This window comes from Mustela erminea, chromosome 4, assembly GCF_009829155.1.
Source record: "Mustela erminea isolate mMusErm1 chromosome 4, mMusErm1.Pri, whole genome shotgun sequence".
In the NCBI taxonomy this organism is placed as follows: domain Eukaryota; kingdom Metazoa; phylum Chordata; class Mammalia; order Carnivora; family Mustelidae; genus Mustela; species Mustela erminea.
The window spans coordinates 12,092,410-12,111,483 of NC_045617.1; the positions used below are offsets into that span (position 1 = coordinate 12,092,410).

General features: G+C 43.1%; 1 protein-coding gene and 1 pseudogene across 2 annotated transcripts in view; one reads left to right on the top strand and one right to left on the bottom strand.

Annotated features, from left to right (window-relative positions):
• Positions 1 to 19,074, bottom strand: part of TIAM2 (TIAM Rac1 associated GEF 2) — a 225,279-nt gene that overhangs the window by 172,168 nt on the left and 34,037 nt on the right. The window contains exon 2 of one of the 2 annotated variants that reach the window (XM_032338642.1): positions 7,041 to 7,154. The gene's annotated coding sequence lies outside the window, so the exon portion shown is untranslated. Of the gene's footprint in view, positions 1 to 7,040; positions 7,155 to 19,074 lie in introns of those variants that run through there. The other variant, XM_032338645.1, reaches the window with a different exon arrangement.
• LOC116589283 lies at positions 7,952 to 17,166 on the top strand (annotated as a pseudogene).

Here is a 19,074-nt window from a genome sequence, read left to right on the forward strand (position 1 = left end):
GCCTAAGATGAGACCAAGGAAATCGTGGTCCTCAATTCCCCAGACGACTCGCATATCCAGTGCTGAAAACCAGACAGGAAGATCTCTAAAAGTCCCCGGGCTCTGTGGAAGGCTGAGGGGAAGGACGGGCCCCAGAACCTGTGTGTGAACCCCTGTCCTGCCTCTTCCCATCCCTGTGGTTCTAAGTCTCTTATCTTGCCGGAATCTGGCCCTCCTTACCTGTATAATGGAAAGGATGATGCTTCCCCCCAATAAGGCTGAAACAAAATTATGCAAGTCTGGTTGGCTCAGTCAGTAGAGCGCGCCAACCTTGATCTCAGGGTGGTGAGTTCAAGCCCCTCACGGGGTGTGGAGCTCACATGAAAAAAAAATTACACAAAAACCTGGATACAGCAACCAGCACCTCGTAGGTAATACAACTGTTACAACTCTATAATTCAGGTAACGAAGGAATAGTGAGCTAAAAAGGTCAGTGACATCCTTCGCTGCTGAATTAGATTAACCAATGGGATCCTGCCTGCAGTATAAACATGCCCAGGAGGCCGCAGCTAAGAGGGCCCCAGGTGCAAAGTGTGGCTTGTGCTAGGGTGATGGAGGCCTGAAACAGAATGAGGGGGCCTACACCCTCTGGGAGGTCCCAGGAAAGGCTTTCCTCCCCCAGTGAATAAGCACTGTAGATAGCAGCAATGTCCACAGTAGTCAAACTATGGAAAGAATCTAGATGCCCATCAGAAATGAATGGATAAAGAAGATATGGCGCATATACACACACACACACACACACACACACACACACACAATGGAAAACTATGCAGCCATCAAAAAAACACAAAATCTTGCCATTTGCAACAACATGGATGGAACTAGAGGGTATTCTGCTGAGCGAAATAAGTCAATCAGAGAAAGACAATTATCATATGATCTCCCTGATATGAGGAATTTGAGAGGCAGAGTGGGAGGTTTGGGGGGGTAATGAAGGAAAAAATGAAACAAAATGGGATCAGGAGGGAGACAAACCATAAGAGACTCTTAATCTCACAAAACAAACTAAGGGTTGCCAGGGGCAAGGGGGACACTGGGGAGGGTATGTGCTATGGTGAGTGCTATGAAATGTGTAAGCCTGATGATTCACAGACCTGTACCCCTGAAGCAAATAATACATTATATGTTAATTAAAAAAAAAAAAAAAGTCTAGGGAAATGTAGAAGAAAGCCATAACACTGGCTCCTGGCCAATCTGCCAACAAATTCCAATATAAAATTGTTTCAACCGAGATGATTTATTCATTTGAAAGCTATTTTCCTCTCGTGCGAAAAGTAAGAATTTCCAAACTGACTGAATTAGGACTCACATCACACCAGCAGCATGAATCTTCAGATGAAGGAAAACGTACAGAGAAGTTCATTTTAAAACAAACCTTATTGTTCATATTTTAATTGAAGTGGTTTAAGGGTGTCTATCTACCTAGTGTCTATCTAAACTCAAGGGTGTCTATCTACCAAGTAACCCCTGGTAATGACGTTTAGAACCTTAAGGTGTGGATCTGAAAAGATTTAACGGGCCAAATCAAAGTTTGGTGTTTGGTTTTTTTTGTTTTTTTGTTTTTTTTTTAAGTCTTCCACTGACCAGAAACTCAGAACAATACAAAATTCCTCCTTGTTTTACTCATTCTCAGTATCATTTTTTTTCCACCACACCCTTTTTCTTTGGAGTGCAGATCAAGCCAAAAATAATTTGGCTAAATTCAGTCCAATGGAAATGGTTACTACACGTAAAAGAACAGATTTTGAAGTCCTCTCAAACTCATCTTTCCAGAGTCTAAAATAAGCAGAGGAGACCTCAATTCACCACAAACACAAATGAGTTTTATAAAGTCTCCCCAAAATCTCGGGGGAGGGGGGAGAGGCTACATTTTTTCAATCGCTTTCTATCATTCAAATAGCCCAACACAGTGTAAAATCCCTACATGAGCGATAATAGCGTTTAATTGGCTTAGAAGACCTTGTTTTTCACCTTTCAATTTAGGATCCAGATTCTAGTTTTGTCCAAGAAGTGAAAATGAGTTTGGCAAATAGACCCCAGTGTCCAACTGGCATCTGAACAATAGGCAATCTGGCCGCTCAAATCTACATTAAAACTAAGGGATTTGGCTGAGTTCAAGTCTGAACAGCAGCTGCCCTGACTCCATTAGGCATCACAAGGACTGTGCTCCCTTCTCATCATGAACCCTGCTGCAAAAAAAAAAAAAAAAGAACACGGTCTATTCTTTGATTTTTCCATTTTCATGATAGGAAGTAAATACACGTTATTTCTGAAAGCTCTATTTTTCATGCCAAAAAATAAAAATTATGCTACTATTGGAAGTAAAACAAAGCAACAAGAAAACCAGAATTGCACTATTGCTTACTCCGCACGTGTAGCGGCTCATTAAATGTCTTCCTGCCTGACATTCTGCAAGTTGCTCCCAGTGAGTCCATCTGGTCACTAAGCGACGCTTTCAATGACAAAGGCTCCCTAACAGCTCCATCAAAGGCCTGACTGACACTGAGGAATTCCCATAGGTAATGAGATTATTCTAATCTCTGATTGATGAAGTATTTTTCTAAGTAAGGAAATAGATACGAAGACAATGGGGTGGGGGGAGTAATTAGCAGACAAAGAAGAGAAGATGACGCATCTTCTTTGACACGAGAATACCTCAAGGTCATAATTATCATGGAAATTTTATACAATTTCTCAGAAGATGACTCTACAATTTTATAATGCAACACTCCAGGCGAGAAATTCAAAATTAATTGGTTTGGGTCAAAGGTGATTTCGTAATGCTAAATTACAGTACAAATGATTGCCAAATTGAAGTTTGGAAAAAGGGTTAAATTAAACATGGACTAGAGTGAGATTCAACTGCATAAACCATTTTCCATCCCCCTGAGCTTCCCAACTATCCGTCAGTCTTCCCAACGCAGCGCATTTTTCCAGATCTTTTTCCTTCTGAGAATCAAGCTCAGAGGAAGTAAGCAGTTTGCTACAGGCAGTTCCTTTATTCTGCCTCTCCTTCGGGAACAGAGACAAGGTACGTTAAACTAAGGAAGCTTAAGCTTCAGGATCCTTTGAGGCCTTGGGAAGGGCCCCACGTGTGTTCACAACAGGCATACAATTAGAAATTAGAAAAAAAAAAAAAGTGTTCTTCTTTTTAAGAGCACCCCAAACTGCATGAGCTTGAGGCCCGCCAGAATCTGGATCCTCCTGGACCTACACTCCACTTTTCATATCCTTTACGTCACTATCCAACAGCTTCTGGAAACGTCAGGGGAGGCAAAGAAAGTAACACAATCCTCAAGATGCCACCATGGCCATCAGGATTTTGTCTTCAAAGACATGGCCCAGCAAGACTTCAAGTAGTTTCTTATTTCTCAGGTTGCGGGGTGGGGGAGGTAGGCAGAGTGACGGGTGAGGGAGGCACTCATTATTGCTAAAGAGGATGAAAACAATTCTGGCAATCAAAACTATTTTGGAACACTGACCAAAACATTACTCTTGAGTTGACAACTCATTATATATTAATTTAACTCCCCACGGTAAAACTGTACAGGAGAAATTGCTCTTTTTTAAAAAAAAAAAATTGTATTTTTCACAGATTTGAGAGAATGAGTGCACACCAGCACATGAGCAAGGAGGGGAGACAGCTGCGTCAGGTAGGAAGAAACACCTCAAAGAAGACTCCCCGCTGAGCAAGGAGCCCAACACAGGGCTCCATCCCAGGACCCCAAGATCATGACCTGAGCAGAAGGCAGATGCTTAACCAACTGAGCCACCCAGGCACCTCAAAATGTATAATTATGGTAAAATATACGTAACAAAATTTGCCATTTTAACCATTAAGTGCACAACTCAGTAGCATTAAGAACATTCACACCCATGTATAGTCATCAGCACCATCTGTCTCCAGAACATTTTCATCTTACAAAACTGAAACTCCATGCTCATTAAACACTAACTCTCCCTTCGACCTCCACCCCCAGCCCCAGGCAACTACCAATCTGCTTTCTGTCTCTATGAATTTGACTACTCCAAAGATCTCTTAGAAATGGTGTTCAGCGGTAACACACACAGTTTTATGATTGGCTTGTTTCCCTTTGCATGAGGTCCTCAAGGTTCATTCATGCTGAAGCATATGTCAGCATTTCCTTCCTTTTTAAGGCTGAATAATATTCCACTGTCTGTACATTCCACCTCCTGTTTACACATTTTATTTACTCATTCATCTGTCCATGGACAGTAGCACAGCTTCCACATTTTGGCCACCATGAACAGGGCTGTTCTAAATATGCTACAAACACCTGTTTGAATCCCGGCTCTCAGTTCTCTTAAAGTATACACCCGCAAGTGGGACTGCTAGATCGTGTGGTTACCCTAGTCTTAATTTAAGAAACCACCATAATGTTTCTCTTAGCGACTGCACCATTCCACAGTACAACCAACAGTGCAGCAGGACGGTTCCGATGTCTCCACATCTTTGCCAACATTTATTAGTTCTGGGTTTTTTGTTTGGGTAAACTGTTTTTTGCTTGTTTGGGTAAATGTTTTGGAAACAGCCATTCTGATGAGTGTGAAGTGGTACTTCATTATGGTTTTGATTAGTGATACTAAGGATCATTGTACCCGCTTACTGGCCATTTGTACATTTTCTAATCCTTTGACTAGGGGAACAGAAGTCTCTTGCTCAACGTTTTGGGAGTCCCTGCATTCCAGCTTGCTGAATCCACTTACGGTAAACATGCTGCAAGAGAGGGAGAAACTGACCTTGTTTATAAACAGTAACTGGGTTTGACTTTATTCTTAAACAACAGGTCTTTGGTTCTCTGTGACAAGAATTAACACATACTGGGGCGCCTGGGTAGCTCAGTGGGTTAAAGCCTCTGCCTTCGGCTCAGGTCACAATCTCAGGGTCCTGTGGGCTCTCTGCTCAGCAGGGAGCCTGCTTCCCTTCCTCTCTTTCTGCTGGCCTCTCTGCCTACTTGTGATCTCTGTCTGTCAAATAAATAAATAAAATCTTAAAAAAAAAAAAAAAAAAAAAAAGAACTAACACATACTGGGATTTCACTGAGTTCCAAGCATTGTACTCAAGGCTTTACTTTATGTTCACTCATTTTTTAATTCTTAACAATAATGCTATGGATACAATTAGTAGCCCCTGTTTAAGGATGAGAAAACCTGAGATTTGACATAGCTAAAGTACTTGGTGGCAAATCACAGAGATGGGGAGCTGATGAGTTGGGATTCACACCACAGTGTAGAATTTAGGGAACCAAGTTCTCAGCCATTAATACACTCTCTGTCCTAGTGCATCAAACATGGGAATCCAAAGCCCAAGAACATGAGTGCTAAGCAAACAGCAACACTTTAGGGTAAAAAGTAGAACTCAAAGGCCTTTTAGGAGCATCTGTTGGGGGCTGAATGTTTGTGTCCCCCTCCCCTCATTTGTATGTTGAAATCTTAACCCCTAATGTGATGGAATCAGGAGGTGGTGTTTCGGTAGGCAGAAAGTATAGGAAGGTAGAGGCCTCATGAGTGGGATTAGTGCTCTTAGAAAAGAGGTCTAGGGAGCTCCCTTTCCCCTCTTGCCATGGAAGGACACAGCGAGAAGACAGTTGCCTACAAAGCAGGAAGCAGGCTCTCCCAGAATCCTCTGGGGCTTTGATCTTGGAATTTCCAGCCTCCAGAACTATGAGAAATAAATGTTTGTGCCATGCCTAAACAAAGAGTTTGACAAAATTATAAATCATACAAACAGTTAAACAATTGTAACCAAAAGTTTACAGTATTTTTGCTACAGCAGCCTGGACAGACTAAGAAACTGATATGGAAAAGTGGGGTGCTGCTGTTACAAATACTTTTGGAACTGGGTAACAGGTAGGAGCTGGAAAAGTTTGGAGGTACATGCTAGAAAAATCCCACACTACCACATTGGACCTTTAAGGATGATTCTGGAGAGGACCCAGAAAAGAGCAGAAAGTGGTGCAGTCTCAATGTTTGTGTCTCCCCAAAATTCATGCCCTGAAACCCCAAACTGCCCAAACTGCCATGATGGCGGTAGTAGGTGGGACTTTGAGAAGGTGATTAGGTCACCAGGGTAGAGCCCTCATGCATGAGATTAGTGCCCTTATAGAAGACAGCACAGAGAGTTCTCTAGGCTCTTCTGCCAAGTAAAGATACAAGAACTTAGCCACCTGGAAGAGGGCCCTCACCTGATCTTGCAGGCACCCTAATCTTGGAGGTCCAGCCTCCAGAACTCTGAGAAATCAATTTCTGTTGTTTATGAGTTACTCGGTCTGTGGTATTCTGTTATAACCAGCCTGAAAGAACCACGACAGAAAGCTTCCATTTTCTTCGAGAATACCGAAGTGATCGCGAGCACAGCGTGTGTAGGACTATGGATGGTAACAGTCGTTGGGATGAGGGCTCAGATGGAAATGAAGTTCCCGGCAACATGAGGAAAGGCAATCCTTGCCATAAAGGTGTCAATGACCCTGGCTGACTTGCGTTAATGTTCCAGCGCTTTGTGGAAGGTTGAGCTGGGGAGTGATGAAACTGGGCAGTTAGCTGAAGTAATTCCTAGCAAAGTGTTGAAGATGCAGACTGGACCTTGTTTGCTTTCTCAGGTTCACGGCTGGAGAGGAATTTGCCTCAGGACGAACGGTACACCTGAAGTCCCACTCACACCTCATTTAGGTAAGATTCAGATGAGATTCTGGACTTTTAAAGCTGACGTTGGAATGACTTCAGGCTTTTGGGGGCGGTTCAGATGAATGAATGTGTTTTGCATTTGAGAAGGACATGAGTTTGAGGGGTGGGGAGGACACAGCAAATGTTATGGACCGAATGCTGGTGGCTCCCCAGGTGGCTGTGTTGAAATCCCAAACCCCTGGTGGGATGTTATTAGGATGCACGGCCTCTGGGAGGTGACTAGGTTATGAAGGTGGCGCCCTCATGAAAGGCACTAGTCCTCTTATAAAAGAGGCCCCAGAGAACCCACTCACCCGTCGTCCACGTGCGGATGCAGTGACAAGATGGCCGTCTCCGGATCAGGAAGCAGGCTCTCACCAGACACCGCTTTCACCTGGGCTTTGACGTTGGACTTCCAGCCTCCAAATCTAGGAAAAACAGATGCTTGCTGTTTAAGACACGCAGTTACAGTAATTCCATTACAGCCGCCAAACTAAGACATTATCTACTATAGCTCCCTTCATCTCATTCTTTCCAAAAGTTTTTCTTTTTGAATTTGATTGTCCTGAGGGCCACACTCAGCCTGAACAACCTCTACCTGAGCTCAAAGACCCCGGGAAGATGTCAAGAATCACCATTATCCCCATTAAGGAGCAGCATTATGTAGCCTTTCTGTAGAAAACAGAAGAAAAACTTCAAAATAATCAAGACAGCTTGGGCACCAAAATCAAGGCCTTTTTCATAAAGGGAAAAAAAACTATACCAACTACGGAAATGCTGATAATCGTGCTTCACTCCAACCTCATTACAGTGGAGGGGAAGGGGCACTTCTGGTGAGGGCACATCAAGAGGCCTCACCTCCAGAACCAAGCCCCAGGAGAGACTGGAAGCTGGTTGCCATGCAACAGGCAAAAATGGTCTCATCGCCTCACAGGGCACACTTAACTTCACGCACTCAACTCCTCTCGCATGGGGGCAAGGGGGAATTCAGGAGAAGCAAGCAGGAAATGTGACTGGTGTCCCTGGGGGCGTACAACCTAGAGGCCTGGAATTCAGAGATGTGGTGACTCGGGACACATGGCAGGGCTGCTTCTCCTAAATGTCACTAATCCCAGGAGAGCCTACATTTGTAGATTTTCCTCTCCACAACCTATGGCTGTGAAATACAACTTTCATCAAAGAATTAGTGCAATCAAACCTCCAAGCATTCGCTGAGAACGTTACCATGAACCTCAACTTACTACACCAGGTACCACCGGGTATGAAAGTGACTTATGATGTCTGTTCCTCATGAGCTTGTATCTCAGACTGGAATATATATATATATACACACAGAATAGGAGATCACAAATATATATAAATAGGTTACATGTTACAGATCTAAAGTATATATGTAACAGAAAATAATATATAGGAGAAATATGTATTACATAAGAGATCATATGTGTAATTAAATTTTATATAGTCTATAACAGAGGAGTATATGTATATTCTACACATAATAAAGATTATGCACATTGTTTTTTCTTTTATTTATTTACTTGAGAGAGAGAGAGAGATGGCATGCACAAGCAGGGGGAAGGGACAGAGGGAGAAGAAGCAGGCTCCCCGCTAAGCAGGGATCCCAACACAGTGCTTGATCCCAGGACCCCAGGATCATGACCTGAGTTGAAGGCTGACATTTAACCAACGAGGCCACCCCAGGTGCCCCCAACTTATGCATATTGTAAATAGATTATTTTGCATGTTACATATATAATAGAAGATTGTATATATATATATCTCTTTGTAAATTAGACTCATAAGTAGAGTACGGAACCATGAAACACCCCTAGTGTGTGTGTCTGAGAAAAAGAGAGAGAAACACCCTGTTCCACTTGACTGGCACCGACCAGCTCTCTGGAGAAGTGCAGTTTCAGGATCCTCGCTCTATCTATCAAAGTTCATTAATTTTGGGTGCTTGGGTGGCTCAGTCAGTTAAGCATCTGCCTTCGGCTCAGGTCATGATCCCAGAGTCACTGGATGGAGTCCCACACGAGGCTCCCTGCTTAGTGGGGAGTCAGCTTCTCCCTGGACCCTCCCCTCCCTTATGCCCTCTCTCAAATAAATAAAATCTTAAAAAAAAAGAAAAAGAAAAAGCTCATTAATTTTTTTCAAATATTTAACATAAATGTAAAATGCTTAGGAATCCAGTTAAGATGTAAGAATTTCCTCAGTTAAGAAAATGCTCTGGTATCATAGAAGGCTATATGATCACATGGGAGTAAATGGTTGCAAACAAAGCTTTTTTTTCCTCATTGGCTTCAATAACATCAGAATTCAAATCATATTTTTTAAGTATATCCACATACCTCAATGAAGATGTTTTTTAAAAAGCATATCCATCTTTGACCAAATTCCAGTATCAAATTGGAGACTTACAGAAGGTTATAAATTAATACCCCGTTTACAATAAGATCTCTAAACAGAGACAGACTTCCCACATCGGGTAAAGCAAGGTTCTAATTGGCAGCAACCCCGTGGGTGAGCTTGGAAGCAGGTCCTCCCGCAGGGAACTCCACGATGACAGCAGCCTGGGACACAGACCCTGAGTCCCAGGCTCTTGCCTGAGCCCAGATTGCTGCCCCACAGAAGCTGTGGGAGAGCCACGGTTGCTGCAAGCCTTTAAGTGATGGGGTAATTGATTACAGGACAGCAGGTAACTCACATAGCTACCCTTCTAAAAATTACCCTAACAATGATGGACAGCACAAATCCTTCTTCCGGTTTCTAAATTTCCGTTGTAGACCGAAGTATTCTTTATTATACAGAACTGATTTTTTGGTGTACAGATGTCATAAAAAATTGAACTGGATTTAATAGAGTTTGATGCAGCTTTTTAAAAACAAGAAGAAAAAAGAAGAGATTGGGCCACACAGAGCAACACCAGGGCTGGGTCTGTATGGCAGGATGACCGAGTAAAGTGGCAGCAAGAAGGTGGCATGGCAGCCCAAGGAGAGTGGCCTCTGATGAAACCAAACCTTCCAGCACCTTGATCCTGGATTCCAGTCCCCGAAACGGAGAGAAAATAACTTTATGTTGTTAAAGCCACCACCACCAACAAAATAGGATTCTGTTACATGGCACATTTTGAGACACAAGAAGAGATAAGATCATCAAAAGCTTATCTGATACGATACCTAGGCAGAAGCAACTTGTTCTGGCCGCAAGGCAAAGATCCCCACAACTGATACTGCTCAGGAACCAAAGGCCAAACGAGGCCCAGCAGCACCAGGGTCGGACCTCCTGAAGGTGGCAACCAAGGCAGGATCTCAGGCCCACATCACCACTCCCAGTTCAAAGGAGGAAGCCGAATGGAGGTCACAGGAGTTGGGGTCAGCCATCAGTACAGAGATGAGTACACTCTTGTCCTGTCCTGAGGCAGGGCTCTGGCCATGCAGACAGTGAGAGGCCTGTGGCATTTCTCCCCTTTCTAAGGGGATCAGGATACTGTTTGGTACAGGAGTAGCAAGGCGCTCAGCCCAACCCAGTGCCCTGCCCCAGGCCCCCCGCCACACCTGGACTGACTCTGTTTCCCAGTTTTGCCTTTTACCTCCAGCATCCCCTTCTAAATCTGCAGTTTCTCAAAAAGCTTCCTCTCAAATAATGCAAAACCTCCCCACCTCTCAGGATCTCCCCCTTCATCTCAACCAGCATCACCTACCGAGAGAGACGGCACTGAACACGAGAACAAACAGCAGAATACAAACAAGGTAATTCTACCCAATGGCCCCCAAGTCACTGAGAGACATGGAGGTCTGGAAGCGAGAGAAGGCGGGAAGATGTGAGCTCCACACGCTCGTAGAAACGCCACGGAAGTGTCACAGCTCGGCCTGTTACCTGACATCACACAATTTATAAAGCCCTTCAGATATCTTACCCCTCCCCCAACAATCGTCCTCCCAACAACCCTTTATTTGTGGTCCCACAACTACTCAGTAGGAGCACTGGGATGCCTTTGGTCTGAAAAAAACTGAGCGTTAGCACTACTCAAAAATCTCATAATTTATACCAGAATGTCTGTATAATCCATCCCTTCCCATTAAATGAATGGCAGGGAAAAAAAAAAAAAAAACACCCAAACCCTGGTATCTTTCATGGCATTTAGGAAATTACATAATGACAAAAGAATTGTAATTAAGGCAAGGTCAACTCCAACCTCGGACTGTGGCTACTGTAAACACACCACCCCAACTATCCAGGAGATCGATAAGCCACCCATACATTCCAATATTCCAGAGCCCTCTCCAACAGGAAATCACAAGGTAGCCTCCACCCCTCTGCCTCGATTTAAGTCCATTTCCTCCAGACCTCTGCCCTACACACCATATAAAACTATCCACTATTCACAACACCCTCCCTTACGCCTCATTTTAAAAAGTCTAAGTTTAGTTTTTTTCATCTTAATCATAAACACAGTGTTTTTCACACTAGCTTCTCAACGCAGCACTGTTGTACTCCACATCTTCAACGCTTTGTTGAACAGACCGGAAACAGCAAAGGAAAAAAGGCTGCCGGTTTTCCCTCAGCATTTCCCCTGCACTTTGCATCCCATCTGCAGCTGGCCGCAAGGGAAGACTGGTTAAGGGAAAGTGGAAATACGGCATTCCCTCTCTAGGACATCTCCTCTAGCCAGGAGGCATCAAGAACAAAGCGTCAGTCTCTTGAACCCCACACTTCCCATCTCAGAGAACAGAGAGGGAGGGCAGGGCAGGTGAACCCCAGTGCACACAAAGCCAGCTAGCAGATGGAGGGTCAGAGGGCACCAGGGAGCCGAAATGCCTCCCACAACAGGTGGGTAATCTGAAGGGTGACGAGGGCGAGAAGGCTTAATCAAGCTCAGAGCACGTAGAGACTTTCCTTAAACTTACTACGATCCTTACTTATCACGCAGGTATGCTCACTTTGGGAAAATTCACCAAGATCCCAACATGATTTGTGCTCTTTATATTTTGGTAAAAAGTTTTTTTTTTTAATACTCCTTACTCAGCAAATCTCAAAAGGGGAAAAATCCTCCAAGTCAAGCTCTACTTTCTCCTATGAGAGGAGCAAAAGAACACGTCTTTACTTCTTAACAGTGGAAATGGAGAAACAAAGACTTCCTTATGGCTGGCTAGATAGTACAAAAACAGAATAGAGACCAAAGATCCAGCCTACCACAGCTCCGGATAGGGATAAGGAATGGCCATGGAGACTGAAAACAGTAGGGACTCCGAAACAAACCCTGAAGAGCACAGTGAAAACTATTCGTGCTGACCTACAACATCAGGGGGAAAGCACATGGAGTCGTGGGTAAAAGGAGTGAGCTGTGACTTTTTTTTTTCCAGGACAATAAAGGCAGATTTTAATTTTAAAGTCTTAATCACTTGAAAGATAATCGAGCAGCTGTCAGAACAGGGGGGAGGGAGTGGAAATGGTTAACAGTTTGCTTAAGACCTAACATATGCCAGGTACGGTGCCAAGCTTTTCACAGCATTTCAGGCTCACGACTAAATTTGAGGTGGAGATTTTACTGACCCCAATTTATACATGAGAAAGCAGAGGTTCAGAAATTTTACAAAAGAGCATACATACAATAAACAGTTGATGGAGAAAAGATTTGAATCAGATTAAATTCCAAAGATGACACTCCTCCCAAGTACACTACCCTCGACCGTTAGGCAGCTTGGAAGAAAGTTCTTGAACAACAGGACAGAAAAACTCTGCAGTAACAATTAGGTGAAAAGGAATAGAGTTATAGAGTGGCTTGCCAAAGAAAGAAGGCAAGTGTCTCAGAATAAAGCCCTGATATTTAGATTTTTTTTTTTAAAGATTTTATATATTTATTTGACAGAGAGAGAGAGATCACAAGTAAGCAGAGAGGCAGGCGGGCAAGGTGGGGGGGGGGGTAGGGAAGCAGATTCCCCACTGAGCAGAGAGCTGGAGGCAGGGCTCGATCCCAGGACCCTGAGATCATGATCTGAGCCAAAGGCAGAGGCTTAACCCACTGAGCCACTCAGGAGCTCCATAATTTTAGATTTTTGAACTCTAAGAATTTTAGAGCTAACAGGGACCTTGAGGACGCACTCACTTTTCATGGAAAAAAAGAAAAAGGAGTAAATAACATTTCAACACGTTTCCCCCCACCTCTTTCTCTCAACAAATGGTTGCTGAGTGCCTACTCTGTGTTAGGGCATCTTTAAAATTCTAACCAGTCATGTCCTTTAACTTTCCACCTAAAAGATTTAAAGAATGCACATGGGTACACAGTCACTCTTTCTTTCTTCAATCTGCCTAGATAGATGTACCAAAAAGTGCATCAACTATTGTTAATGAAGCATCAAATAAAAGCTCCAAGTCCTAAGAAAAGTAAAAATTCTATATAAATTTTCACACTGGGGCACCTTGGTGGCTCAATTGGAAGAACATGTGACCGAGATCTCGAGATCAGGAGATTGAGCCCCGTCATGGGTGCAGAGATTCCATAAATAAATAAAACTTTTAAAAAAAAATTTTTTTTTTCAGGGCATCTGGGTGGCTTAGTCAGTTGAATGACCGACTCTTGGTTTTGGCTCAGGTCATGATCTCAGGGTCATGAGACTGAGCCCCATATCAGGCTCCAGGCTTAGCACAGAGTCTGCTTGAGATTCTCTCTCTCTCCCTCTGTCCTTCCCACCACTTGCACAGTCTCTCTCCAAATAATAAAATCTTAAAAATAAAAAATAGAGTAAAAGAAATGTTCATACTGAAAAAAAAAAAAAAAATCCTGTACCACCATAGTCTTTCAAGAGTCTTTTACTTCAGTCAAGCAAGAACTGGGTGTATGACCCAGTCCCAGAATTAAACACGGTCCACTGATGGTCATTTGTATTTACAAGATTCATAACATTTTAACATATGATTCTGATGAGAACAAGAACTTCCAGGCTTTTCCAGAGGCCTCCTTAGGGACTAAACCCAGTTTTTAATTTTCTTAATTATGGAAAAAAGGAATTCAATTCAATTCCAGATTGCTTAGACTTTACAGTTCCAGGGAGGATGATCATCTCTCTCTCTCTCTCTCTCACTCTTGCTTGCGTGCGCACACACACACACACACACACACACAAATAACATGATATTTACACAACTCCAAAATTATTCTGAGTCTCCTGATTTAAAAACAGGAAAATAGGTTTAATGTCCCAAAATTAAAAAGTAGCAAAATTAAATTTACCACTTCCACATCCATCCAGCAAATGAAAAATTAGCACCAACCATCATTAAACTAAATAACAGGCTCATTTCCTCCAAACCATATCTCGACTATCTTTTTCTCTTCAGTTGTGAAATCTTCTTTGACCCTGACAATTTCATTGATAATACAAATTTTATATGTCCCTAAATTTATTTAAGATAGGGATACCTGACTGTCTCAGTCAGTGGAGCATCAAATTCTTGATCTCAGGGTCATGAGTTTGAGCCCCATGTCAGGTGTAGAGATCATTTTTAAAAATTAATAAAACACAGGGTGCCTAGGTGGCTCAGTTGGTTAAGCATTCGACTCTTGATTTTGCCTCAGATCATGATCCCAGGGTCATGAGATCAAACCCAGCATGGTAATCCATGCTCAGTCTGGAGTCTACTTGAGACTATCTCTCTCTCTCCCTCTGCCCTTCTCCCTGCTGGCACACTCTCTCACTCTCTGTCTAAAAATAAATTTTAAAATAAATAAAACAAAATCTTTCCAAAGTTTAAGGTGGATTTTTGTTTTCTTTTTTTTTTCCAGTAGAAATCCTCTAAAGATTAATAATACTTACAGTTAGCTAATGAAAATGTTTTTAAACTTTATTCTTAAAATCTTCAAAATAAAGAGTATCTACAAAAACATTTACAACTAACAATACACTTACTGGTGAAGACTGAATAATTTCTATCTAAGGCCAGGAACAAGCCAACATCGGCTTGGAGGTAACTAGCCAATGTGACAAGGCAAGAAAAATTGGTTGGGTAACCTAGCCAATATTCAAACATGGACTCACAGACTGTCATATGCTCTGAGGCAGAAGCTCCATGAAGAAGCAACTGTAAAAAAGGCTTCTTTCATTGTTTCTATTCACTCAGTTGCAGGAACATAGCAAACATTCAAATGAAGATATCCAGTTGGACGTTAACAACACTGGACCCACAAGAGAGGTCCCAGTTAGAGGTGTATTAACTGGGCAGACACGAAGATATACAAAGGGTAGTTGAAGGCAGGGGCAAAAATATTATTATCCTAAAAGGATAAAAAGGACCAGGGATGGTCCCCTAAGAAGAACGTCATCTTATGACAGTGGGAAGAAGATGAAGAATCCAAAGGGCAACAGGAAAGGAATGACAAAGAAGCAAGAAAGCCAAGAGAAAGGGGTAGGCTGGAAGCCAAAGACAGCAGATGCTTCAAGGAAGAGAAAAGAGACAAGGGTGTTCAAGGAAACAGAGCTGCTCCAAGGAAAGATGTACATGAGAATAATCTCTTGGGCAAAATTTCTTTTTCTGAGTATAATTCTGGCATAGTTCTTTTTTAAAGACGCTAAGTCTTCCTATTCTTAAACTTCTTTGTTAGCTTTAAACCTGAAACACTTGCTTTGTTTCTACTCTGGATTTCAGAACCAAAGGGCTATACCAATTATGAGATGAGGGAATATCATAAAATAAAGCAGATATTTTAAGCCACTGATATTACAGACCACAGATAAAATACAGTCTTATGCTTTTGAGCAACATTATCTTTTTCATTGATGCCCTGGAAGAGAAGCCAGCTGCCCTCCAGGAATTTAGAGTATAAAATCTAGGCACACCTCGGTGGCTCAGTCGGTTAAGCATCTGACTCTTGATCTCGGGTCAGGTCTTATCGTAGGGTCGTAAGTTCAAGCCCCATGTTGGGCTCCATGCTGGGTATGGAGCCTACCTAGTAAAAATAAATTTTTTAAAAAAAGTAAAAAATTAACCATGGGTCCTAAAAGATCACAGAAGTGGCCCAGAGGTAAGAACACAATACTTGTTTCTCTGTGGGCTGCCTTCCAACAGGGCTTAGGCACGGCTGCAGAGGTTCTGAGGCCATCACCGTGGCAATGAATAGACATGTACTCAAAATGGGACCCAGCTGTATTCGCCTATTCCCAATACCCAGGAAGGGAACCATTAGACCTAGGAACAAGGAAAATCAAAACTGGTTTGACCAGATGTGTTTAATGTACAACATAGCAGTCACACACGCAAGGCACTATCAGGGCAAATACAGAGAGGAAATGCAAATGAGCTATGGCCCTAGAATTTCAAACTACAATAAGTTAACACATAGTTGTTTTCTGCGTAAAGCCAGGAAATATTAGACCAAAATTATTTTAGTCTATATACAACACAAATGTTTAAAAAAAAAAAGGTCTCCTGGCTCACTGCTCCTTCCCATCTGACAGACAGCTGCGTCTTCTGGTGCCGTGCCAGCCACATCCCCAAGATGTGATCAGGAAGGTCGGAATAAACTCTATCAGGCTGCTTTCAACTCTGGCAGAGTGGATACTGTTGCCATCAATGACCCCTTTGTTGACATAGTCTACACGTTCCAGTATGATTCTACCCATAGCAAATTCAACAGCACAGTCAAGGCTAAAAACAGAAAACTTGCCCTCAGTGGAAAGCCCATCTCCATCTTCCAGAAGCAAGATTCCTGCAACATCAAATGGGGTGATGCTTGTGCTATGTTGTGGAGTCCATGGAGGGCTTCACCACCAAGGAGAAGACTAAGGCTCACTTGAAAGGTGGGACCAAGAGGGTCATCATCTCTGCCCCTTCTGCTAATGCAGAACCATGAGAAGTAGGATAACCCCCTCAAGACTGTCAGCAAGGGCTCCTGCACCACCAAGTGCTTGGTCCCTCTGGCCATGGTCATCTATGACAACTCTGGCACCGTCAAGGGACTCATGACCACAGCCTATGCCATCGCTGCCACCCATAAGACTGTGGACAGCCCTCTGGAAGCTGCGGCATGATGGCTGAGGGACTGCCCAAAATATCATCCTTGCTTCTACTGGCACCACCAAGGCTGTACACAAGGCCGTCCCTAAGCTGAATGGGAAGCTCCCCGGCATGGCCTTCAGTGTCCCCACCAACATGTCAGTCATGGAACTGACCTGCCCCTGGGAAAAAGCTGCCAAATACGGTGACATCAAGAAGGTGGTGAAGCAGGTTCTGGAGGGCCCCTTTAAGGGCATCCTGGGCTACAGTGGGGACCAGGTTGTCTCCTGCGACTTTAACAGTGATACCCACAATTCCACTTCTGATGCTGGGGCTGGCACTGCCCTCAATGACCACTTTGTCAAGCTCATTTTCTGGTATGCCAATGAATTCGGCTATAGCAACCCAGTGATAGACCTTATAATCCATGTAACCTCCATGGAGTAAAAGTCTCCTGGACCACACGCCCCAGTGAGAGCAAGAGGAAGAGAAAGGCCCTCCGATGCTGCTAGGGAGTCCTTGCCCCAACTCATCCCCAACACAATGAGAATCTCCTGACCTCCACCCTCATATTCCAGACCCCCTGAACCAGGGGAGGGGCTTGGGGAGTCCTACCTTGTCCTGTACCATCAATAAAGTATAAAGCCTCCTGCATCCTCAAGAAATGCAGAGTGCGGAGACGAAGAAAACAAATCTTAATTGCCCTCAGAGAATTCCCTCTGAATTACTCGGGCAGGTGCCTCAATTCTCTACTTTTCTTGTGTGTGGACAGGGATTTAATGATGAATACCACACAGGACATAAATCACTATCAGCACCTGTATTTTTCAAATGTAAACCCACTGAGTGGTCTGTTCCATGTACACACGGTGAGTGGGTGGTGGGGAAAAAGTCACCATGTCATCCTTCTAAACTATAATTCCTGTTCACAAATAATAGGCTCCCACAGGATTAAGACGTGTATGTACAAGGTGAAAACACACAGAAACGAGGAAGACATTTTGGCAAAATGGCTTATACTGTTCAACCTAAACACTTCCCTTCTCTCAGTGTGAGTAAGCTCTGTTACTGAATTACTCATTTTTCCCCTACAGATCTTCTATATGCGATAAAGTGTATTTTATATTTTGAGAGGCTCTTCTATCTTCTCCAGTATTTACAGGAGCAGTGAATTTTCTACCTCAATTAATTGCCCCTGGCTTCACTCTACACACCTTCCAAATATGAACTCAAGTTAGCTCTTCACAGATCCCTCATATTAAAGATTAAATATTAATTCCCAGAAATTTTCTTTACTCTTGATTCCACCCGAAAGTGAGAAAAATGAATAAGGTCACTGAAATCAGTAATATGTTATATGTTAATCTTTAAGTCTATAACACAGAAATCTGATACATTTAGTTCCTTTTATTTAAATACAGGCCTGCAGTTGGTTCAGCTTTCAAGGAAAGTCACAAGAATATCCAGACGAACCACCTCTTCATTTTCAAAAGCAAAAAACTCTTCTAGGGGCGCCTGGGTGGCTCATTGGGTTAAAGCCTCTGCCTTCGGGTCAGGTCATGATCCCAGGGTTCCAGGATCGAGCCCCGCATCGGGCTCTCTGCTCAGTGGAGCCTGCTTCCTCCTCTCTCTCTGCTTGCCTCTCTTCCTCCTTGTGATCTCTGTCAAATAAGTAAAATCTTCAACAAATAAATAAATAAAAATAAAAATAAAAAAACAATTGATAGGAGGCATCTGGGTGACTCAATGGGTTGACCATCCCACTCCTGATTTCAGCTCAGGTCATGACCCCAGGGTCATGGGATTAAGCCCTACTTGGGCTCCTCTGTTCTCAAAGGAAGACTGCTTGAGATTCTCTCTCTCCCTCTGGCCCTCCCTGCCCATTCCCACCACGTGCCCAGGGATGCGTGCACACTCGCGATCTCTCTCTCTCTCTCAAAATAAATCTTTAAAAAACAACAACTGACAGGACAATTAAGTCATACCTTTAAGCAGCTAATTTAATTAGCAGGGAGAAGTATTTATGAAAGTGCATTTTCACACTGGGATTTTGAGCACACTGTCTAAAGGCTGAATATACTAAAAGGCATCCTGTGAAGACCAATTGTGTGGCATTTCACAAAAATTCTTAGCCATATATAACAAAGAAATAACCATACTCGGGGAGGACAAAGACCTCCATGGGAACTCATCCTACCAAAATCATGAATGCATTCTCCAATTTCAAATTTCATGGCTATTAGGGATCATTACCATGCAAGAAACTTCCTTACCTACTATTCCCCAGGTCTTCTAACAAGAGGAAGTAGAGACCTCAGTCCAAACACAAGAAACTCTCTAAAATGAGAGGTTTAA